The 21,557-nt window shown below is 35.8% G+C and overlaps 1 protein-coding gene and 1 non-coding gene across 2 annotated transcripts in view; both read right to left on the reverse strand.

The window, feature by feature from the left end:
* Positions 1-3,950: 3,950 nt before the first annotated feature.
* The window catches only part of LOC144372914 (uncharacterized), an 80,143-nt gene continuing 62,536 nt past the window's right edge, over positions 3,951-21,557 (reverse strand). The window contains exon 12 of the mRNA XM_078036122.1: positions 3,951-4,216. The gene's annotated coding sequence lies outside the window, so the exon portion shown is untranslated. The remainder of the gene's footprint in view (positions 4,217-21,557) is intronic.
* On the reverse strand, positions 10,495-10,600 carry LOC144372915 (U6 spliceosomal RNA). The gene has a single exon (XR_013432734.1). It is a non-coding gene; the product is annotated as a U6 spliceosomal RNA (small nuclear RNA).

The raw sequence follows: 21,557 nt of genomic DNA on the forward strand, positions 1-21,557 counted from the left end.
ATCATAGGAAGTCTGGATTATGTTTTCTTCCTATAAAGGATATTCTGTTTTATGTGTCATGCAGGCTAATTACTGGTGAATTGTTTTGATCATATTAGATTTGGTATTATTATTATTATTATTATTATTTGGTTCCAGAGATTGAACTCAGGGTACTCAATTACTGAGCCACATCCCCAGACCTATTTTGCATTTTATTGAGAGACAGGGTATTGCTGAGCTGCTTTAGCACCTCTATTTACTAAGGCTGGCTTTGAGCTCGTGATCCTCTTGCTTCATCCACCTGAGTCACTGGGATTATAAGCATATTCCGTGCCTCACTAGGTTTGGTATTTTTCTTTATTTCCATATTTCATGGTGCATTATACTTGTACATAATGGTGGGATTTGTTGTTATGTTTTCATACATATGTACAATATAGTGATAAAACTTAGCCAATATCATTCTTGAGTATTTCTCTTTTACCTGCTTTCCTTTCTCCCCTGATCCCTTTCCTCTATTCTACTGATCTCCCTTTGATTGCCCTCAGATTCCTTTCACACACACACACCTTTCTTTTCCTTTTTCCTTTCTGGCTGCCTCATACATTTTCAGCATGAATCAATTTTGGTTTCAAATTTAGGTCTACCATTTTCCCTTTACTCTTTTTTGTGTGGTTCTTTTTGCTAAGGCTTATTTATGAACTCTTAATTAAGTACCTGATATATTAGTGAAGCTGCTGCAACCTGACTCTGCTGAAAACCTAATTTCTTCCAACATTGCCATTTAGCATCATCTTCAGTCTCCTTTATAGCAGTCAAACTCTGCTAAGCCTTAAAGAGTCTCATCTGGTACATTCATATCAAAAATAAATTTCCTCCAGGCTTTTAGTATTCTCTCTCTCTAACACACACACATAATCACATTGCACCCACCATAAATAGCTCAGACATTCATGTCCACAAAATTCCAACCACTATGATAATCTTGCACTTTGATAATTTTCTCCTTAACTCAGTATGACCACCATCTTACTTGAGCTTTATCTCTCTGAAATTAATACCTGAAAATGTTTAGTTTTTCTAGTTTTATACTCTTTTGTGTCAGGAAAACAAATCCCGTACAGTAGAACTATAACAGTTTCAAGTAAAAGTACTAAATTAGTTATATCCTTGCCCATCAATAGTGGTAGAAGCACTTAGGTGAACTTACATAGAAACTGCAACATCTTACATACTCAACAACAATTTCATTGCCCATGGAACCCAAAATTAATTGAAAGAGTAAACCCCAAAATGGATATCTGAAAAATAAACTGGTCAAAATTAGTAAGGCAATCAGAGTTAAATAATCATATATTTTACCAATAGCACTAGCTTAAAAGTATGGGTCTACAATAAGTAGAAAAATACAAGTTAATGGCTAGAGTCATAAAAGTTTCTATTATGATAGGCAGTCTCTTATGATGCTTTAATATTATATGATAGTTGTGAAATGATTACAAACTAATAATGAACATAATCTATTTGCAGATTAAAATGTTCTTCCCTGTATTATCTACAAATTTTAGATACACCTCAAAATGCCCTGGAAAAGAAATTTCTTAAGTCTCATCAAAATGAACTACCAGGTTTTTTCCTACATTTGACATGACACAGTGCCAAGATTTCTAGTCCTGAATACACACTTTCTATAGGGAAGAGACATATATCTTGGCAATTAATAGATCATTTATCTCATTTCCTACAGCCAATTTTAGTCGTAAGAAAAGAAATGTTTATGTATTCATTCTGCTGACTTTAGTCTATAATCTAATCATGGATCAACAAACTTTTTCTGAAAAGAGACTGATAATAAACGTATTAGACTTTGTAGGCAAGTCTTAATTGCCACTCAAATGCCAGTGTAGCACAAAAACAGCCTAGACTATGGGTAAATAATATAAGCTTCTGTGTTCTAATAAAACTTTGTTTACAAAAGCAAGTGTCATTGTTGGACACCGTGGTGTGCTCCAACAGTCACAACTACTCAGAATGCTGAGGCAGGAAGATTACTTGAGCCTAGGAGTTCAGGCCAGCCTGGGAAATAAGAAAGAAAGAAAGAGAGAGAGAGAGAGAGAGAGAGAGAGAGAGAGAGAGAGAGAGGGAGAGGGAGAGGGAGGGAGGGAGGGAAGGAGGGAAGGGAGAGAGAGAGGAATGAATGAAAGAAAGAAAGAAAGAAAGAAAGAAAGAAAGAAAGAGAAAAAAGGAATAAAGGGAACAATTTAAAAAAACAGTGTCAGGCTTACAGCTATGATTTGCTCAACACTGTTCCAGAGTATTAATGTTATGCTCACAATAGATGTTTGGCTAGGCTGTATACATACATACATGCATACATACATACATATATACATGAAAGCAAGTTTGTTCTTTTGTTTGCTTTCTTTTATTTTTTCCATTTTTTTGTTGATACATTATAGTCGTAAATCATGGCAGTATTTGTCATTACATATTTCCACATGCACAATATAACACTACAGTTTGGCCAATATCATTCCCCAGTATTTTCCCTTCACTCCTCCCTCTCCTGGTCTCTTTCCTACACTCTACTGATCTCCATTTGATTTTCACTTTTTTTTTTCCTTTTTCCTCTCTTGCTTCCACATCCGAGAGAAAACATAGGCTCCCTTGATCTTATGAGTTTATCTTATTTTGTGTAACAGAATGTTCTCAAGTTTCATCCATTTTCCAGCAAATGACATAATTCACCTTTATGGCTGAATAAAGCTCCATTGTGTGTATATGCCACATTTTCTTTATTTATTCATCCTTGATAAGCACCTAGTTTGGTTCCATAGTTTGGCAACTGTGAATTGTGCTGCTATAAACATGGGTATGCATCTACTACTCTAGTATTATGACTTTAATTCATTAGGATATACATTGAGTAGTTGTATAGCTGGGTTATATGGTGGTTTCCTGCCTAGTCTTTTGAGGAACCTCCATACTGATTTCAATAGTGGTTATACTCATTTATAATCCTATCATCAGAGAAAAAAGTGTCCCTTCTTCTCCACATTCTCTCTAGCATTTATTATTGTGCATATTCTTTTTTTTAAGTAGTTGGACACAATACCTTTATTTTTATTTATTTATTTTTAATGTGGTGCTGAGGATCGAACCCAGGGCCTTGCATGTGCTAGACAAGCAATGTGCTGTTGAGCCACAACCCCAGCCCCATATCGTTCATATTCTTGATGGCTGCTATTCTGACTAAAGTGAGATGAAAGCTCACTGTAGTTTTGATTTGCATTTCCCTAATTGCTAATGATGTTGAACATTTTTATAGATTTGTTGTCCATTTTTATTTCTTCTTTTGAGAAGTATCTGTTTAATTCATTTGCCCAATTAAGCTAGGTTATTTGAGGTTTTGGTGTTAAGTTTTTAAAAGTTTCTTATATAGTTTGGATATTAATCCTGGGTCAAAGAGTAGTTAGCAGGGCTGGGGATGTGGCTCAAGCGGTAGCACGCTCGCCTGGCATGCATGCAGTCCAGGTTCAATCCTCAGCATCACATACAAACAAAGATGTTGTGTCCGCCAAAAACTAAAAAATAAATATTAAAAAATTCTCTCTCACTCTCTTAAAAAAAAAAGAGTAGTTAGCAAATATATTTTCTCCAATTCCTTAGGTTCTTTCTTCATGTTACTAATTGTTTCCTTTGCTGTGCAGAAGCTTTTTAATTTGATGCCATTCTGTTTATTAACTTTTGTCATTATTTTCTGAGCTTTAGGAGTTCTAATAAGAAAGTCATTGCCTGTACCTATATGCTGGAGTCTCAAATGTATATTTTCTTCCAAGGATTTGCATAGTTTCTGGTCTAATTCCTGGGCTTTTGATCTCTTTCAAGTTTGTACAGGGTCTAATCTTATTTGTCTACATATGGATAACCAATTTTCCTGGCACCACTTGTTTAAAGCCTGTCTTTCTCCCAATATGTTTTTGGCATCTTTGTCAAGAATCAGATGAGTGTTAACTGTGTTGGATCTTTTTCTGTGTCTTCTCTTCTTTCCCATTGGTCTATGTATCTGGTTTTATGACAGAGCCATGCAGTGGTTATTTCCATAGCTTTGTAGTACAATTGGAAGTCAGGTATTGTGATGATGCCTCCAGCTTGCTTTATTGACTTAGAATTGTTTTGGCTATTCTGAATATTTTATTCTTCCAAATGGATTTCAGGACTGTTTGTTCTAGTTCTGGAAAAATGACATTTATTATTATTATTATTATTTTAAATTTATATATGACAACAGAATGCTTTACAATTTATATTACATATATAAGCACAATTTTTCATATCTCTCATTGTATACTAAGTATATTCACACCAATTCATGGGTATTTTGATGGGAATTGCATCAAATCTGTATGTTGCTCCTAAAACCAATTTCAAACATATACAATCATATTAGTAGTGATTTTAGTGTCCAAAAAGAGATCTACTAAACAATAATTACTGGGCTGGTTTGGTGACTTGTAGTCCTAACTACTCAGAAGGCCAAGCCAGGAGGATTGCTTGAGTCCAGGTGTTGGAGATCAGGTTAGGCAACATAGCAAGACCCCCATCTTAAAAATAATAATAATTACTGATGTCAAAACACATCTCAATCATTATGCTAGTCACCAACTCTTCATTGTTTTCCTCGAAACTCTAATATACAATTATGAATGTCAATTTAGGACTAATTGTGCTGTTTTATAGAGGAGAAAGCTGATTATAATAGTAAGTGAAATCATCTGTCATGAACTGATTTGTGTTTATTTAATCACAATTATCATGCTGATGACTCTACATATTAAGTCTCCACCTATAGTCCCCTAGGTGCTAATTTTAAAAAACGTGAGTTTTCATTAAAAATAAGAAAAGAAACCCCTCCATATGCATTTCAATAATTCAAATTGTATCATAATTTGACTATTAACACAAGGGAAAATCAATGCAACTAATTCAGATTTAAATTCAAGATTACACAGTGCAAAAGAGGGAATAGTCTTGGAAAGGGAAGTAGAAAAATGTAAGATCCCTCTTAGAGGTCAGAAAAAATAAAATAAAATTTCCTTCAGAATAACAACTGGACATAAAGCTTTCAAGAAATGTTAGCTACTAGCTTTCTTCTCTGACAATCGGTTTTGTCAGTTGGTTCCCACTAAGTTGTGGACTTTTTCCGACCAGGACCAGATATCTTGTCTTTTGATTTTCATCCACTCCCACACCATGCTAGGGCTTTGGTAGCACAAAATGAGAATTAAAAATATGCTTTTGAATTAAATAATTTCTTCCCTTACGGATAAAGATAAGAATCTCAAGATCTTAGCCTGAAGACTAATGTCCATCTCTCTGCCCCCACCTGTCCCCGCCTTAAAAAAAAAGCAGGCCACTGTCTCCAGTTTACACCCTCACTCACAGTTCCATTCACCTTCCCCTTTCCTAATCAGAGGGATCTTGGGGTGGGGCTTCAAGGAACCTCAAGGAGATTGAAGGGGAGGGAGCCTGGAACCATAGACTAGCTGTGACAAGTCATGGGTGGGATTTGGTAGTTCAGAAAAGGAGGTACCAGACCAGGAATGGGGGATGGGAGTGATGGTGAAGTGGAGTGGGCTAGTTTAGGATGGACCAGAAATGAGACATTAAGGAAAGCCAGAAAGGACCCGTTGGCGGAGTGGGGGGGGGATGGGTGGGTGATGACTAGAATCATGTGGAGGGTCGCTTGTGAGGGCACAGAAGCAAAGGCAGGTGATTGGATGAGAAGGAGAGTCCTAGTTGCCAAGGCAGCGACTAGAGGAGAAGGTCTTCAGTCCATGAGAAGGTCTTGACTAGAGAAGGACAGAGCTCCAGCTCCGTGCGTTCTCCAGTAGAGTCTGTGGATCGACCCCTAGATATCCCTGCTGAGGTGTCACCCGGGAAAGGCTTAAGCCTTCCCGGGCGCCACCCCTCTGTGCTTTGCTACCCACCCCACCCGCCCCCCTGAGCCCCGCCTCCACCCCCTGACTCCCGCCACAGCCTACTCCACCCCGTCACCGACTCCCCAAGGTGACCACAACATGGCTGCAGCGCCAGTGCTGCTCTTCTTGCTGTTCGTGCTGTGGCTGACCTGGCGAGTGCCGGGCCAACTGGACCCGAGCACCGGCTGGCCCTTGTGGAAGCACAAACTCTGTGCAGACGAGGAATGCAGCAGTGAGTTCGCAGGTGGGCGGGCAGCCCGGGTCTCCGTGGTGGCTCTTTGGGGCCGCATGGGGCTCCGATCCCCTGCCCCGTGGGCTGGGCTAGGGGGTCGTAGGATGACGGGTGGGGCGCAGGAGTGACAGAGCCTCAGGACCCTGCATGTGTCCCCTCCGGCTCTGCCGGCGCCTCAGCCAGCCCGCTCAGGTTGCTGAGATGCTGAGCCAATGGTGCAGACTTCACCAGCAGTCAAATTCATAGACCAATAGTGAATGGAGGGCCTGGGGTTGTAGCTCAGTGGTAGAGCGCTTGTCTAACATGTGAGGCACTGGGTTTGATTCTCAGCACTGCATACAGATAAATAAAATAAAGGTCCATCAAAAACTAAACTAAAAAAAATTAGGCAAAAGCTTAAAAAAATAGTAGTGAATGGGAATCTCAGGGTTGAGAAAGACCTTAGAAGCAACTGGTCCAACTTCTTAATAACTGCATGTTGGACTCCTGCTGTTTAATCAAACGTACCCCAGGTTGTAACTCATACTGAAATTCCACCCCTACAAGCTCTCAGTTCTTACTGGAATTCTACCTCATTCACAGAGCCTCAATGCAGGTCTGTATCCAATTCCCTTTAGTCTCTCTTGATATTACTGTGTTCTTTTTAAATAGCTGTCATCTGTCCATTCAATAAATAATTGTTGAGTATCTCTGCCAGGTGCCAGATACTGTGTTAAGCCTTGGCTTATTCCACCTGCAAATCTGCAAACCAAGACTCCCTCTCTTTCAGCTTTCCTAAAATTTTAAACACAAGGTTTCACCAGCACTAAATCCATGTTTGTTGAATGTGACCCTGGTCTATATATCTCTGGTTTTAAATTTTCCCTTGAGTAAATATTGTTCTGGTAGCAGTTGTATGGCCATGGAAGTAGTGGAGAGTAGACTGGAGATTGTTCATTTTATAACTGAAGGGTCTAATAGCTCTAATTAGGATTTTGAAGTTTTCTTCTCTGTGTTATTTGTCTTTAGGAGAGCCAAATATTCCAGGCACTGTGACTCATATATTTAGTGAAACACTCGATGAATATTGAAACTGAAGAGAGACAATTGTTATTCTATAGCATAAAATAAAATAGCCATTTCCCCTTTCAATTTTAGAGCTACTTATAACAGAAGGTACTCCTGTTGATGCTGCTGATACAGAAAACCAACTAGAGATAAAGGTGGAAGAGCCAGAAGATGCCACCACCATACTTTTCTTGTTACATTCATTCTTGCTTTATTTGTCTAAGATGGTAAGTTTGACATAGTTTCTTCAATTAGAATGTTGATTATTTATTAGTTTTTAAGTGGCTTCTGGTCATGAAGTGAAGAACTTAAAATGTCTTTATGAAAATTACTCCTGATCCTTTGAGTAGATAGCTCCTGAAACAAAAGCCATAGGGGTGTGGCTTTAATGGCTACTTGGTTTAGCACATGAGGAAGATTTGCTGTCTACCAAGGCTGGACATTTGCACACCTATAAAAACTTGGTTCTTCCCCTCAGAACCTTTCATTCTGGCAGGGAGATAACAGCATTCACTTGAAACACAGTAAGATAATGGCAGAAAGAGAGGTATTTATTCGATGGTAGAACATTATTGTCCATAAATGCATTTATTATGGTTGGAAGGGTGATCAATAAGGTCAGAAAGTGGTTGAGATGTGTTTGAAGCACAGGCAAAGGGCAAACAGGAGTCTGACATGTGGTTTGTTGTTGATTAGACAGGATGGGGTGGTGGGGGAAGCTGGCAGTCAGAAGAAATGTGTTCAGAGAAATGGAAACATGAAGAAAGGATATTTGGGGAGGGCAGGAGAATGTGAATAGTTGGTGTTGTAAAGTGTGAAGTTGGAGGGGGATGGGCCTGTTGGAGAGGCCAGCAAATCTTAACTGAAGTCATGAGCCAAAGTAGCATTAGACCATTAATAGTGGGGATCCTTAGAAAGTTTTAAGAATGCAAAGGAATTAGGTTAGATCTGTTTCTTAGAAAGAGTCACTTAAGGCTGATCTTTCTAAAGAAAATCATGATTCAAACAAGACATTTAATCTGTCTAGAAGCTTATCTAAGCATTTTAGGACTTACCTCCCCCCCATTGGTATTTGTTGATATTGGACTTTTAGAATTTAATTATAGGAATGAGAAAGCTTTTAGAGGTTGGAGGTCCTAGGGCCTTTGTGACAGTAATCCTCCTCAACTGAAGTTGTTTCCTGTAGATTGTGTTATTTCAAGGCTTGTGTAAGAAAGATGATGTTGTTGTTTTCCTTGTAAAATGTATAGATTTTGAAGCCAGGTAGATGTGGTTTCAAATCCCAAGGTTATCATTTAGAAGTTTGGGCAAATAACTAAACTTTTGAAAAAAGTTTTCCTCATCTGAAAAATGTAGATAATGCTTACTCCAATCATAAGAATTAAATGATTTGACAAGGTAAAATGTCTGGTGAGGTGTCTGGCATTTTGAAGGGTTTTACCCCTATGCACCCCCTAATTCTCATGTAGGCAGTCAGAAGGTGGTATAAATCAATGAATACCTGGGGAGGAAAGACAACCAGGGTGGAAAAGATGTGGTGGGGAGAAACAAATCATTTTTCAGTTGGCTCCATGTTTGTTCATGATGGTGGCAGCCACCTGGGTAAGGGGTATGTACAAGCCAGGCAGTTAGAATAATGATATTTCCAGTGATTAAAGCAGTCTTCCACAGTCATAATTTGATTATCAGAATGAATCAGCATCACTTGGAAAGTTAACAGCCTCACGATATGGAAAGGATTTCTTTATTCATATTTTTAGGTATGCACAGAGCCCTCCTCTAGGTCTAGGTCGGGAGACACGAATGTGGTGCAGGTGTGTCAGTGATTGTACGGTGATAGGTAAGACATAGACGTGAGTGGCAAAGAAGAGGCACAATGTTAAAAGACTGATTTGAAAGGAGATTTCAAAAAGGCATTTTGATGGCCCAGTATGTACAGGACATTGTGTGAGGACTAAAAGAGTCTAACAGGTGTAAGGCATGATTGTGATTTTTGAAAGCCTTAAGAAAAGGACTTAACAAATATATGCAAAAATTATGAACAAATCAATGTAAAATCTTAAACAAGTAGTATGATATCTGATAGGACTGGAGAGTAATAGGCTCTGATGTGTTTGGGAGATGTGCACCAATCGGGTTCATTGATCAATGGAATCTTAGTAGAATCTTAGTGTTAGAAGAAACCTTGGAAGGCTGTTAGTCTAGTTTCTCACTCATTGCTGTTATTTTCTTTACTGTGGCCCTGACGAGTAGTTATGAGGCCTGTACACCAGTATTTCCTAGCATGAGTCACTCTCTTACAAGGCTATATGTTCTTCTGTTGTCTAGTTCATCCTTGTATTGACTCCAAATTTTCCTCCACATGATTTCCTCTATAAAACTGAATTCTTTTCTACATAGAAATCCTTTAAATATTTGAAGTTATATCTTAATTTAAAAATTATTTTTAGTATTTTTATCATGGAAACTTTCAAATAAGAGCAGAGAGAATAGTAGGGGACTATAGGTAACCATAACATACTGTACATTTTAGAATACTAGAAGAAAAGGTTGTGAAAGTTTTACCATAGAGAAATGATGTTTGAGGAGGTAGATATATTTAACTGATTTAAACGTTACATAGTGTAATCATGCATCAAAATGTCATGTTACCTACTTCAATAATTATAATGTTTGTTTCTATGTACTAGTTAAAAAATAAATTTAATTAGAAAAGCTTTAAAGAAAAGCACAGAGAATAGTATAATGAACCCACGGGCCATCACCCAACTTAACAGTAATTCCTTGATAGCCAATATCAGTGAGTTTTCTTTAATTTGTTCTAATTGGTTATACATGATAGCAGAATGCATTTCGATTCATTGTATATAAATGGAACAAAACTTTTCCTAGTTGTACACAACACATTTGTATTCCGACATGTACCTCGGGTAATAAGGTTTATCTCATTCCACCATCTTTCCTATCCCTATGCCCCCTCACCTGTCCTACCTCCCCTTTGCCCAGTCAAAGTTCCTCCATTCTTTCCATGCCTCTTACCACCCACCTTACCCCCATTATGGGTCAGCATCCACTTTCAGAGAGAACATACAGCTTTTGGTTTTTGGGATTGGCTTACTTCCCTTAACCTGATATTCCCATTCACCCGCAGATGCCATAATTTTTTTCTCTTTTAATGCTATAAGTAATATTCCATTTCATATATGTACCACAGTTTCTTTATCCATTCATCTGTTGAAGGGTTGGTTCCACAAAACTATGGAATGCTTCACAAATGTGGGTGTCACCTTGTTCAGGGACCATGCTAATTTTTTCTGTATTGTTCCAATTTTAGTATATGTGCTGCCAAAGCAAGCACACTCTGAGTTTTAACAAATGTAGATACCCATGTAAAAACTACCATAATCAAGATATAGAACAGTTTTTTCACTAGAAAAGGGGTTTCCTTGGGATCCTTCCCGGTGAGTTCCTTCACCACCTGTTCCAGGCAACCACTGATAACTTTTTTTTTTTAAACTATAGATTCATTTTTCCTACAGTACTATTTCATATATATGCCACTATAAATGGACTCATATCTAGGAGTGCAATTGCCTCCTACGTTTAATGTATGTTTTTATCTTATGTGATACTGTCAAGCCATGCTAAAAAATGACCACAATCATTTTATACTTCCACCAGCAATTTAGGAGACTTCCACTTGACTTCATCTTCACTAGCACTTGGGCCATTCTAGTGGGTATGTCTTTGTGAGTTTATTTCCTGATAATTAATGATATTGAGTGAACTTTTTTTTTCTTTTGAGATAGGGTCTCACTAACTTGCTTAGGCCCTTGATAAGTTGCCAGCCTCAAACTTGGGATCCTCCTGCCTCAACCTTCTGAGTTGCTGGGATTACAGACATGTGCCATGATGCCTGGATCAAATACTTCTTCATGAGCTTGTTGACCATACTGTTTTTGTATGTCAACTCTCTCTGGCTAGCTGGAATCCAGACTTCTCCCAGCTCAGTGCCAACTGTGGGATTGGTTAGCTTATAGTTGTTCTTGGCCCTCGCAGGTACTGCTTAGAATGTAGCCCCAAACTGAAGACCACCTCCATGCAGATTTCTGGAACTCTCTTTCTTTGTGGCTCCCATCTTTCTGGTAGTTTTCTCTACATATTTTTGGCTGCTTAATCTCCTGGAACTCTGGTCTCTCTCTCCTCAGTGAGACTGTTATGCCCTATTTGGGTTCCCCTTCCTAAACTGAGGTCTAGAGGGTGCCTCCAGGTAGAATGCTCATCTATTTGTTCTCTTGCTCTTAGGGGTGACAGTTGCATGTCCCTTGTGGCTTTCTATCTGAAAAATAGCTCTTTAAAAATATATTTTGACTGGGCATGGTGGCACATGCCTTAATCCTAGTGGCTTGGGAGGCTGAGACAGGAGGATCATGAGTTCAAAGCCAAAAGTGAGGTGCTAAGTAACTCAGTGAGACCCTGTCTCTAAATAAAATACAAAATGGGGCTGAGACTAGGGATGTGGCTCAGTGATCAAGTGCTTCTGAGTTTAATCCCTGGTACCAAAAATATATATATATATATATTCCAACTTTCTGGTTGCTTTCAGTGGGAGAACAAGTCTCATATAAGTTACTCTCTATTGATTTATCCTTTTGTTGTAACTTTTTGCGATAATTGAAAAAAATATGTTTGTGGGACTTCTAGGATATATTGTAGTTTTGGTGAATAAATGACATCCCCCTGGTACAACAATTTAACCTGTTTTCTCTATTGCCTTTTTTTTGTTTGTTTGTTTGGTGGTGTTGGGGATTGAACCTCGGGCTCCATGCATTCTAGGCAAGTGCTGAGCTAACAACCTCAGCCTTTCTCTGTTGCTTTATATTTCTTGGAAATTGGTAGTCAGGTTTAGGTTCAATTCTGTTTCTTATGAAAACTTAATAAAATATTGCATTGACATCTGCATGTCCTCTCCTTTGATGTTGACTACTAGTCAACAGTGACCTTGGTGAGATTTGTTAATATATTACAGGTTGCAAAATAGCAATGGTCTGAGTTGCTGGGATTTTTCTTTCTTCATTTAAAGGCTGGGATGCCTATACAAATAAAAATTTATGATTGATTATTCTTTCTTTCTTTTTTTTTTTTGTACTGGGGATTAAACTCAGGGGCACTTGGCTAGTGAGCCATATCCCCAGCCTTATTTTGTATTTTATTTATATACAGGGTCTCACTGAGTTGCTTAGCAATTCGCTTTTGCTGAGGCTGACTTTGAACTTGCTATCTTCCCTCCTCAGCCTCCCGAACTACTGGGATTACAAGTGTGTGCCACGGCGCCTGGCTATGATTGATTATTCTTTACACAGATATTTGGTTTGTATAGTTAAGGCAGGAGATAAACATTTGATTCCTTTTCTTCATTACTTTTCAGAATAGTAAGGTGGTATTCTAGCATTATCAAATGATACCCAAAGGGGCTTTTGAAATCTTTTTAACTTTTATTTAAGATTCAATATGATGTCATGCATTTAAAAATATTTGGTGTGTTTAATCCAGTTAGGAATAGTAATTGTTCTTACCTGATGCTCAATTTCTCCCCCTTTTGCCTTGTAGAAGCCTCTTTATCTTGGCTCCTGGGACCCTTTGCCACCACCTAGTGGTCATTGTTACCTATTTCCCTTGCTTTTGAACTATGAGATATTCCAAGTTCATCTTAAACATTCCCTGTCCAGACCTTGAAGGAACTATTTCTCTAAAAGAACTTTAGTTCCTTTCAATAGGAAATGATATTTAGAGGCTACATTCCAAGTACTAGGATTGCTTATTGCTCAAATTGACTGTCATTTGTAGGCCTTTTTAGTGAACAAAGCTCAGAAATACGTGGGGATTTTTCATCATGTCATTTAGATAATTCCCATGAAAATTCAGGAGAGATTTTACTTCACTTCATCTATCTTAGATTTGTGTTTTCTTTCTCTGATGTTGGAGTTCCAGTTTTCAATGACATCAGTATAATTGTTTACAGTCTTGTGCCACTTAATGACATTTTGGTCATTAGTGCATAATAATGGAGCTAAAAAATTCTTGTCACCTAGTATTTTAATATCTTTTTTGTGTTTTGATATGTTTAGATATATAAACATTTACAACGTTACAATTGTCTACAGAATTCAGTATAATAATATCTTATAGGTTTTTATCCCCAAAGCGATGATATACCATATATGAATACCTACGTGTGGAAATGGCTATATTTTCTAGGTTTGTATAAGTATGCTCAATGATGTTTACATGCTGAAATTGCCTAAGATGTGTTTCTCAGAATTTATTCTCATCATTAAGCAACATAAGACTATATTTATGTTATTTAAAATACTTTCAGGAATGTATTCCTGAAATGAAATTCTCTTGTCTTTAAGCTATATCCCACTAAGGTATGTTTGAACTAATTCATTTCTGTGGTTTGTCACCAACTTGATGTCACAGGTTGTTTCATTTTTGCTTTCAATATTTAGGTATTACTTTTTAAAGATTTTTTTGTTTATTTTACAATTATTTAAATATTTAGAAGAGCCAAAGTTAATTTGTAAAAATAAGTTGTTTCTGTTTTCTAGTACTGGTGATTGAACCCAGGGCTCCTATCCACTGAGCCACATACCTAGCCTCTTTATTTTTTATTTAGAGATAGTTCTCACTAAATTGCGTAGGGACTTGCTAAGTTGCTGAGGCTAGCTTTGAACTTGTGATTCTCCTGCCTGATTTTGAAAGAATTCTAGCTTTTGTCCCAGTTCTGTCTACCCTGATGTTACTCTCTTTTATAGTTAACTTTTAAAATTTATTTCATTATGTATTCTGCTATTAAAAAAATAAGCAAAGGAGAAAAGGGATATGTAGCTCAGTGGTAGAGCACTTGCCTACCATACATGAGGCCATGTGTTCAATCCCCAGCACCATAAAAAGAAAAAGAAAAGCAAATGATTTTTACATCTAGCTATGATAGCTTTATATAGGTACTGGCTTCACCTTCCCAACTGAAACAACTAAAATAAATATGAAAAAAAAACCCACAAACAGATAAAATTTGAAGATCCAGCAACATTGAAGATCAAGCAACAAAGAATGATTCTGGAAACATAAGGAACAAATGCTGTGAGCTCTTTAGTTGTCCCAGCTTTTACTATGTTAAGAGATTCCCAAGCCATGACAAAGAAGGGAAAGTCAGGCAGAACCAGAGGATACCATGAATTGAGAGATGGTGCTGAGATTCCAGGAAAACCGAAGTGACTAGAATTCACAGGGTGGAGTACCAAAAGAAGGTTGCTACATTGAGAGACAATTCTGGAAATCTGTGAAAGGCTCTCTGAGTGTTCAGCAGGGTATTGATCTGCACATAAGTGTGATGAAACTGCTTAGCAAGTCAGAGAAACAATCTTAAGTGATTAGAAGGAACAGGTCCTAACACAGGGACCAGAATAGCACCTGGAAAAAACTATCTAAGGAAGTTGGGTAGAATAATCAGAAGGGTGTTACCTCGGACTGACTATTACAATTTATGTCATACCTAGCAAATATTCAGACCCAAGAGAATCAAATTGTTTCCAGTAATTTAATTGTATACAAAATATTAAGAATAGTAATTCGTAATGTATGGCATCGAATCAAAGCTTACCAGGCATGCAAAGAAGCAAGAAAAATACAATCCACAATGATGAGGAGAAGAATCATCCAATCAAAGCCAACCGAGAACTGCCGGAGATGTTAGAATGAGGTAATGGCATTTTTTAAAAAGTTATTACTACTATATTTCGTGTGTTAAAAAGGTAAAAAGAGATATAGAAGATATATTTTAAGAAAATCAGACTTCTAGAGTTGAAAATATATGATAAACACAGTGGATGGGATTAATGTCAGAATAAGCATTGTGATGAAACTGTTAGTGAACTTGAGGACATAACAGGAGAAGTACCCCAAATGAAACACAGGGAAAATTTCTTCTGTTAAAGAAAAGTGAACCAGAGCATCAGTGAGCTGTGGGACAGTTTCAAGTTGAGCGTTGAGAGGTATTCAGAAAAATATTTTAAGAAATGATGGCCAAAAATTTTCAAAAATTTGTGAAAACTGTACATCTGCAGATCCAAGATATTAAAAGGAACTAGAGTACAAAAAGCATGAATAAAGCTATATCAAGGTATATTATATCATAAATAAATTGCTCAAAACCAGTGATAAAGAGCAATCTTAGCAGTTAGAGAAAACATTTATGTAGAGAAGAACTAAGGATGACATCAGATTTCTTGTCAGAAATTAGGCATAAGAGAATATAGTGGAGTGATACCTTTAATATATTTGAAGAGTAATAATGTTGGCCGATAATATCATGCCCAGTGAAATATCTTTCTAAAATGAAGACTTGTACTGACATACAAGCTGAAAGAATTCACCCTACACTTGCACCAAGACAGCAGATGGAAATAATGGAATAAAGGAGTAAAGAACACTGAAAATGGTGACTGTATGCATAAATATTTAAAATAATTTTTCTTATTTGAACATTTTAAAAAGTCATTGACTGTTTAAAGACAAATATCAGTGTAGTATGGGATTTAGAAAACATGTAAAGTAAAATACATGACAACAGTATAAATCTCAGAAGGGTAGTAATTATTGTAACGTTCTTATTGAATATGTGAAGTAATACAGTATCATCTGAAGGTAGATTGTGACAAATTAAAGATGTACATTCTAAACCCTGAAGCACTAAGATTAGAAAACAGAGTTATAGCTTAATAAGCCAATAGAGGAATCACTAAAAATACCGATAGTGGTATTTCTGCAAAAGAAGACAGAAAGAAAAGAAAAAGAACAAAGAACAGAAGGAACAAATAGAAGATTATATTAAGCTTACACCTATGCACAGCAGTAATCCTATTAAGTGGAAAGTATCTAAATACATCAGTTAAAAACAGAGATTGTCATATTGCCTAAAGAAGCAAGACCCAAATAGATGTCTAAGGGAGTAACACTGTAAATAGACACAAAGAAGTCAAAATTAGAATGATTGAAAAAGGTATCTCATGTTAAACACTAGTGAAAGGAAATCTGGAGTAGCTACATTAAACCAAAAGAGGTTGTGGGGCAAAATATATCATCGGGACTCAAGAAAGTTATTTCCTAATGATAAAGGAATCAGTCAAGATTATATAATAAACTTAAATGCTTGTACTTTTAATATTAGACCTTCAAAATACATGAAGTATAAAAATTGATAGAATTATGAGGAAAATGATGAATCCTATAGATTACATTTAGAGATTTCAATATCCTCTCCTCAGCAATTGGCAGAAAATGAAAAATAAAAGTAAGATTGTAGAAAGTGTGAATGACATAATCAATCCATCCATTTGAAATTAATTGACGTTTATAGAAAACTCCCAAGGAGCTTAGTGCACATGGAACATTTATCAAGATAAACTGTATTCTGGATCTTAAAAAAATTATCAGTAAATATAAAAGTATTCAAAGTCAGGCAAAGCTTGTTCTCTGAACACAATAAAATGAGAAATCAATAATGGAAAAATCTGGAAATTTCTCAAATATTTGAAAACTTTAGTGCCAGACTGCTAAATATATATATATATATATATATATATATATATATATAATGAACAACACAGTACATTTATTTTTATGTGGTGCTGGGGATCGAACCCAGTGCCTCACACATGTGAGGCAAGCACTTTACCACTCAGCTACAACCTTAGCCCCCACTGCTAAATAATTTTTGAGTCAAATAAATCAGAGAAGAAATTCATATTTTGAGTTCAATAAAACTGAAAACAACATATCCATTTGTGCAATGTCACTAAAGCGTTATTGGAAAATTTATAGCACTACCAGGCCCAAGATAGCTTTATTGAAAAAGAAGTCTCCAGTCATTGACTTTAGTTCCTACTATGAGAAACTAGAAAAGGAAAAATAAGTTAATCTCCAAGTAAGCAAGAAAAAAAGATATAATAAAGACTATAAGTCAGTAAAATTTTAAAAAAGGAAAATAAGAGAAAATCAATGAAACCCAAAGCTAGTTCTTTAAGATGAATAAAATTGATCAACATCTAGTGAGGGAAATAAAAGAGGAGACACAGATTACCAATATCCGCAATCAGAGAAGAGATATAACTACAGATTTCACAGATACTAGACTGATAATGGGGATATTATGAACAGTTTATGTTAATTAACTTGACAATTTAGATGAAATGAAGAAATTCTATTTAAGCCACAAATTGCAAAAGTTCACTCAAGAAAAACAGACAACTTCATAAACCTTGTTGACTATTAAAGAAATTGAAGGTATAGGTAAAAACCTTTCTACAAAGAAAAAAATATAAGACCCAGATAGCTTTATTGGTGATCCAATTCCTGTAAGGGAGAAATGATACTAATTCCTAATAGTATTAGTAATACTAAACCCTTGTAGAATATTAAAGCAAGGAAATATTTCTCCTATGAAGCCAGTGTTATCACTACACCAAACCAAGTCAAAGATATAACAAGAAAAGAAAATCACATACCTCTCAAGAGATCTCCAATGAATCTGTACAGAAATTCTAAACAAAAATTTAAGTCAAATACAACAATATGTAAAAGGAAAATACATCATAGACAAAAACTAGACTGATGATGGGGATTTATGTCAAGAATCCAAAATTTATTTAACATTTGAAAATCAATGAAATTTACCACATTGATGTACCTAAAAGCACAATCTTTGTGTTTAGCTCAAGAGATACAAAACAAGCATTTAAAAAATATAGCAGAGGGGGGAAATGTTGGGGAGTAATATTGGCCAAATTATATTGTTATTTTGTGTGCATGTACAAGTAGGTGACAATAAATCCCATCGACATGTAAAAAAAAAATCAGCCCTGATTATTATTTAAAAAATTTTTTTAGATGTTGATTGACTTTTATTTTATTCACTTATTTATATGCGGTGTGGAGAATCGAACCCATTGCCTCACACATGCTAGGCAAGTGCTCTACCACTGAGTATCAACCCCAGCCCCTCAGCATTGATTATTGATGTAGAAAAACAAACAACAAACTAGGAATAGAAGGGAGCTTAAAATATCCTCTGAAAAAATGCAGCTAACCTCATACTTAATGGTTGATAATTGAATACTTTTCCCCAAGATCAGAAACCAAACAGAGATGTCCACTCTCATTACATCTATTTAGCATTGTACTGGGGTGCAGTAAGGAAATAGCTAGTATACTAAGGCAAGAAAAAGAAATAAAATGCACTCAGATTGGAAAGGAAGAAATAAAATTCTCTTTATTTTCAGATAACATGAATATATATAGATACAATCTGGTATGATCTAGAAAAAAGCTATTGTAAGGTTGACAGATAATATTTACATCTAAAAGCAATTATATTTTCTATATATTAACAATGAATAATTAGAAATTGAAATTTTAAAGATTTCCGTGTACAATAGAATAAAAATATGAAGTATTTAAACATTAACGTGGCAAAAACTAAAATGTATATATTAAAAACTATAAAATATTGCTGATAGAAATTAAAGAGAACCTAAATGGAGAGATATACCTAATTTATGAGTCAGAAGACTAAGGTGTCCATTCATCCCAGTTTAATCACCAGAGTCAACATTATTCCAATCAAAATTCCTGCAGAGTTTTGTAGAAAATGACAAGCTGATTGCAACAGACCTAGAATACGTGGCTTCAAGACTTAATCTAGGGCTGGGGATGTAGCTCAGTGGTAGAGCACTTGCCTAGCATATGCAAGGTCCTGTGTTCAATCCCTAGTACCATACGAAGAGGAAAAAAAGAAAAAAAAATATTCTAAAGCTACAGTAATCAGGATTGCAGACAAAACATTGGAACAGAGCCAAGAATTCAGAGATAGATACACAATATATATGGCAACAGTCATTGACAAAGATGGAAAGACAAGTAGAGAATGGAAAGTTTTTTCAGCAAATGGTACTGAAATTACTGCATATTTATATGCAAAATATTGATCCATGCCTTGCATTAGACACCTGAATTAACTCACAGAGTTAAATATTAAACTCAAAACTACAAAACCTCTAGGAAAAAAATAAGAGAAAAATTTTTGTTGAACTTAGGTTTGGCAAAGATTTCTTAAATTTGACAACAAAAGCATTAAAAAGGATTTGACAATGTGGGATTCATCAAACTAAAACCTCTGTAATTCAAAATACACTTTGAAGTGAATGAAATAGACAAAACACAAGCTGGGAGGAAATTACTGTAAAGCATTTATCAAGACTTGCATCAAGAATATATGAAGAACTCTTAGAACTCATTAGAAAAAATATAGTCCTGTAAAATAACACTTCATCAAAGAAGATAAACAGATAGTAAATAAAGACATTAAAAATGCTTGACATAATTATCAGGGAAATGCAATTTTGAAGCATAAGAGTTACCACTACACACTTATTAAATATCTAATATTAAAGACAATTGTGCTGAGTGGTTGGAGATGGAGGAACTGGATGGGTACACAGCTGGTGGGGATATAAAGTGGTAGAATCACCTTCTTAAAAAGGTAAACATATACCAGTCATATCCAACCATTCTTTTCCAAAGAAAAGATAAGTTATATAGCAATAGGAGGAATTTTATATTTGTAAAAGCCCCAAACTGGAAAAAAATCCAAATGTCTATCAATAGATGATAGACAAATTGTGGTATGTACATATAATGAAATGCTACTCAGCAATAAAAATAGATGATAGATAAACTGATGTAGATGAATCTCAAATTATGCTGAATAAGAGAAGCCATAGAAAATACATTATCCCATACACATAAAACTTGAGGAATACAAAGCAATCTATTAAGATAGACATTTTGCTGGAGGAATGGGAAAGTGGGGGGCAAGAAGGAAGGGTGACAAAGGGCAGAATTACCTAGAGAATGAGAATATTTTTGGAAGTAAAGGATGTGTATATTATCTTGATTATAATGGTAATTTCATAATTTCATGTTAAAATTTATCAAATTGCACACTTTACATACATGTAATTTATTGCATGTCAATTTTACCTCAAAGCTATAAGAAATAATATACTCATCTTTTTTCACTTTCTAAGATACAAATAGTATTCTACAAATATTTTTCTCTACTTCATTTTAAAAATATATATTCTGGAAACCAGCTCTTAGCAGTATTTAAAATTATTTTCTTTCTTCTTTGGTTTATTCAACAACTTTCATTGATGACGGTTGTTTCAGCCTTTTGTGACCATCTTGTATTATTATAATTAATGCTTGAATAACATAGTTTTGTAAATACAAGTTTTAAACATTTGTTGTTGTATTCCCAGTATCTTTAGAAGTTAGGGCTGGGGGACTATAGCTCAGCAGTAGAGCACTTGCCCTAGATACCCTTCCCCAGCACTGAAAAAGTTAAAAAAAAAAAAAGTGCGATTGTTGAGTTAATAGGTAAATATATAAGCAGTTTTGGGAGATGTTGCCAAATCTCATTCATAAGGGTTGTATCATTTTGTATACTTATCTGAGAATTTGTATTCCCCCACATTCTCTCACCTACTGAGTATGTTGTCAAACGTTTGGATCTTGCCAAGGCAAGTGAGAAATGGTATCTTGGTGTGGTTTAATTTGTATTTTGTTCATTATGAGCTAAGCAGAGCATGTTTCCATATGTTATAGCTATTTGCATTTCTTTTCCTGAGATCTGTTTATTTCTTCAGCCCATTTTTGTATAGGTTTGCTGGCCATTTTATTTATAATGTTCTTTATATTTCAGGAACATGATTCTTTGGACAATAATAGGTTGCAAATATTTTTTCTCAGGTTGTCATGGTCAAACTGCGCGCGCGTGTGTGTGTGTGTGTGTGTGTGTGTGTGTGTGTGTGTAGCAGGTTTAGATACAGCCAGGAAAGATTTTTTCAATGAGGCAGGTTTTGCCCACTCATAATACATAGAAAATTTCACCCAATATTTTCTAGTACTTGTTTATTTTCTATTTTTACATTCATGTTTCTTATCCATTTGTAGTTTATCTTTTGAATAAGTAGAGAAAAATCCAATTTTATAATTTTCCATGTGGTAACGCTACTTATTAGAAAGTCTATTTTCCCCAAACTAACTTTTATTGTACCCCAAATGTCCAGTTGGTTCTGTTTCTGGATTCTCTATTCTGTCCCACAATCTCTATGTATTCTTGGGCTTGGACGAGGGTACATGAATTAATTATATAGTCTGCCCTCCCTGTACCCTTCATTGCTCTTCTTTTT

Source organism: Ictidomys tridecemlineatus, unplaced genomic scaffold, assembly GCF_052094955.1.
Source record: "Ictidomys tridecemlineatus isolate mIctTri1 unplaced genomic scaffold, mIctTri1.hap1 Scaffold_187, whole genome shotgun sequence".
Lineage (NCBI taxonomy): Eukaryota > Metazoa > Chordata > Mammalia > Rodentia > Sciuridae > Ictidomys > Ictidomys tridecemlineatus.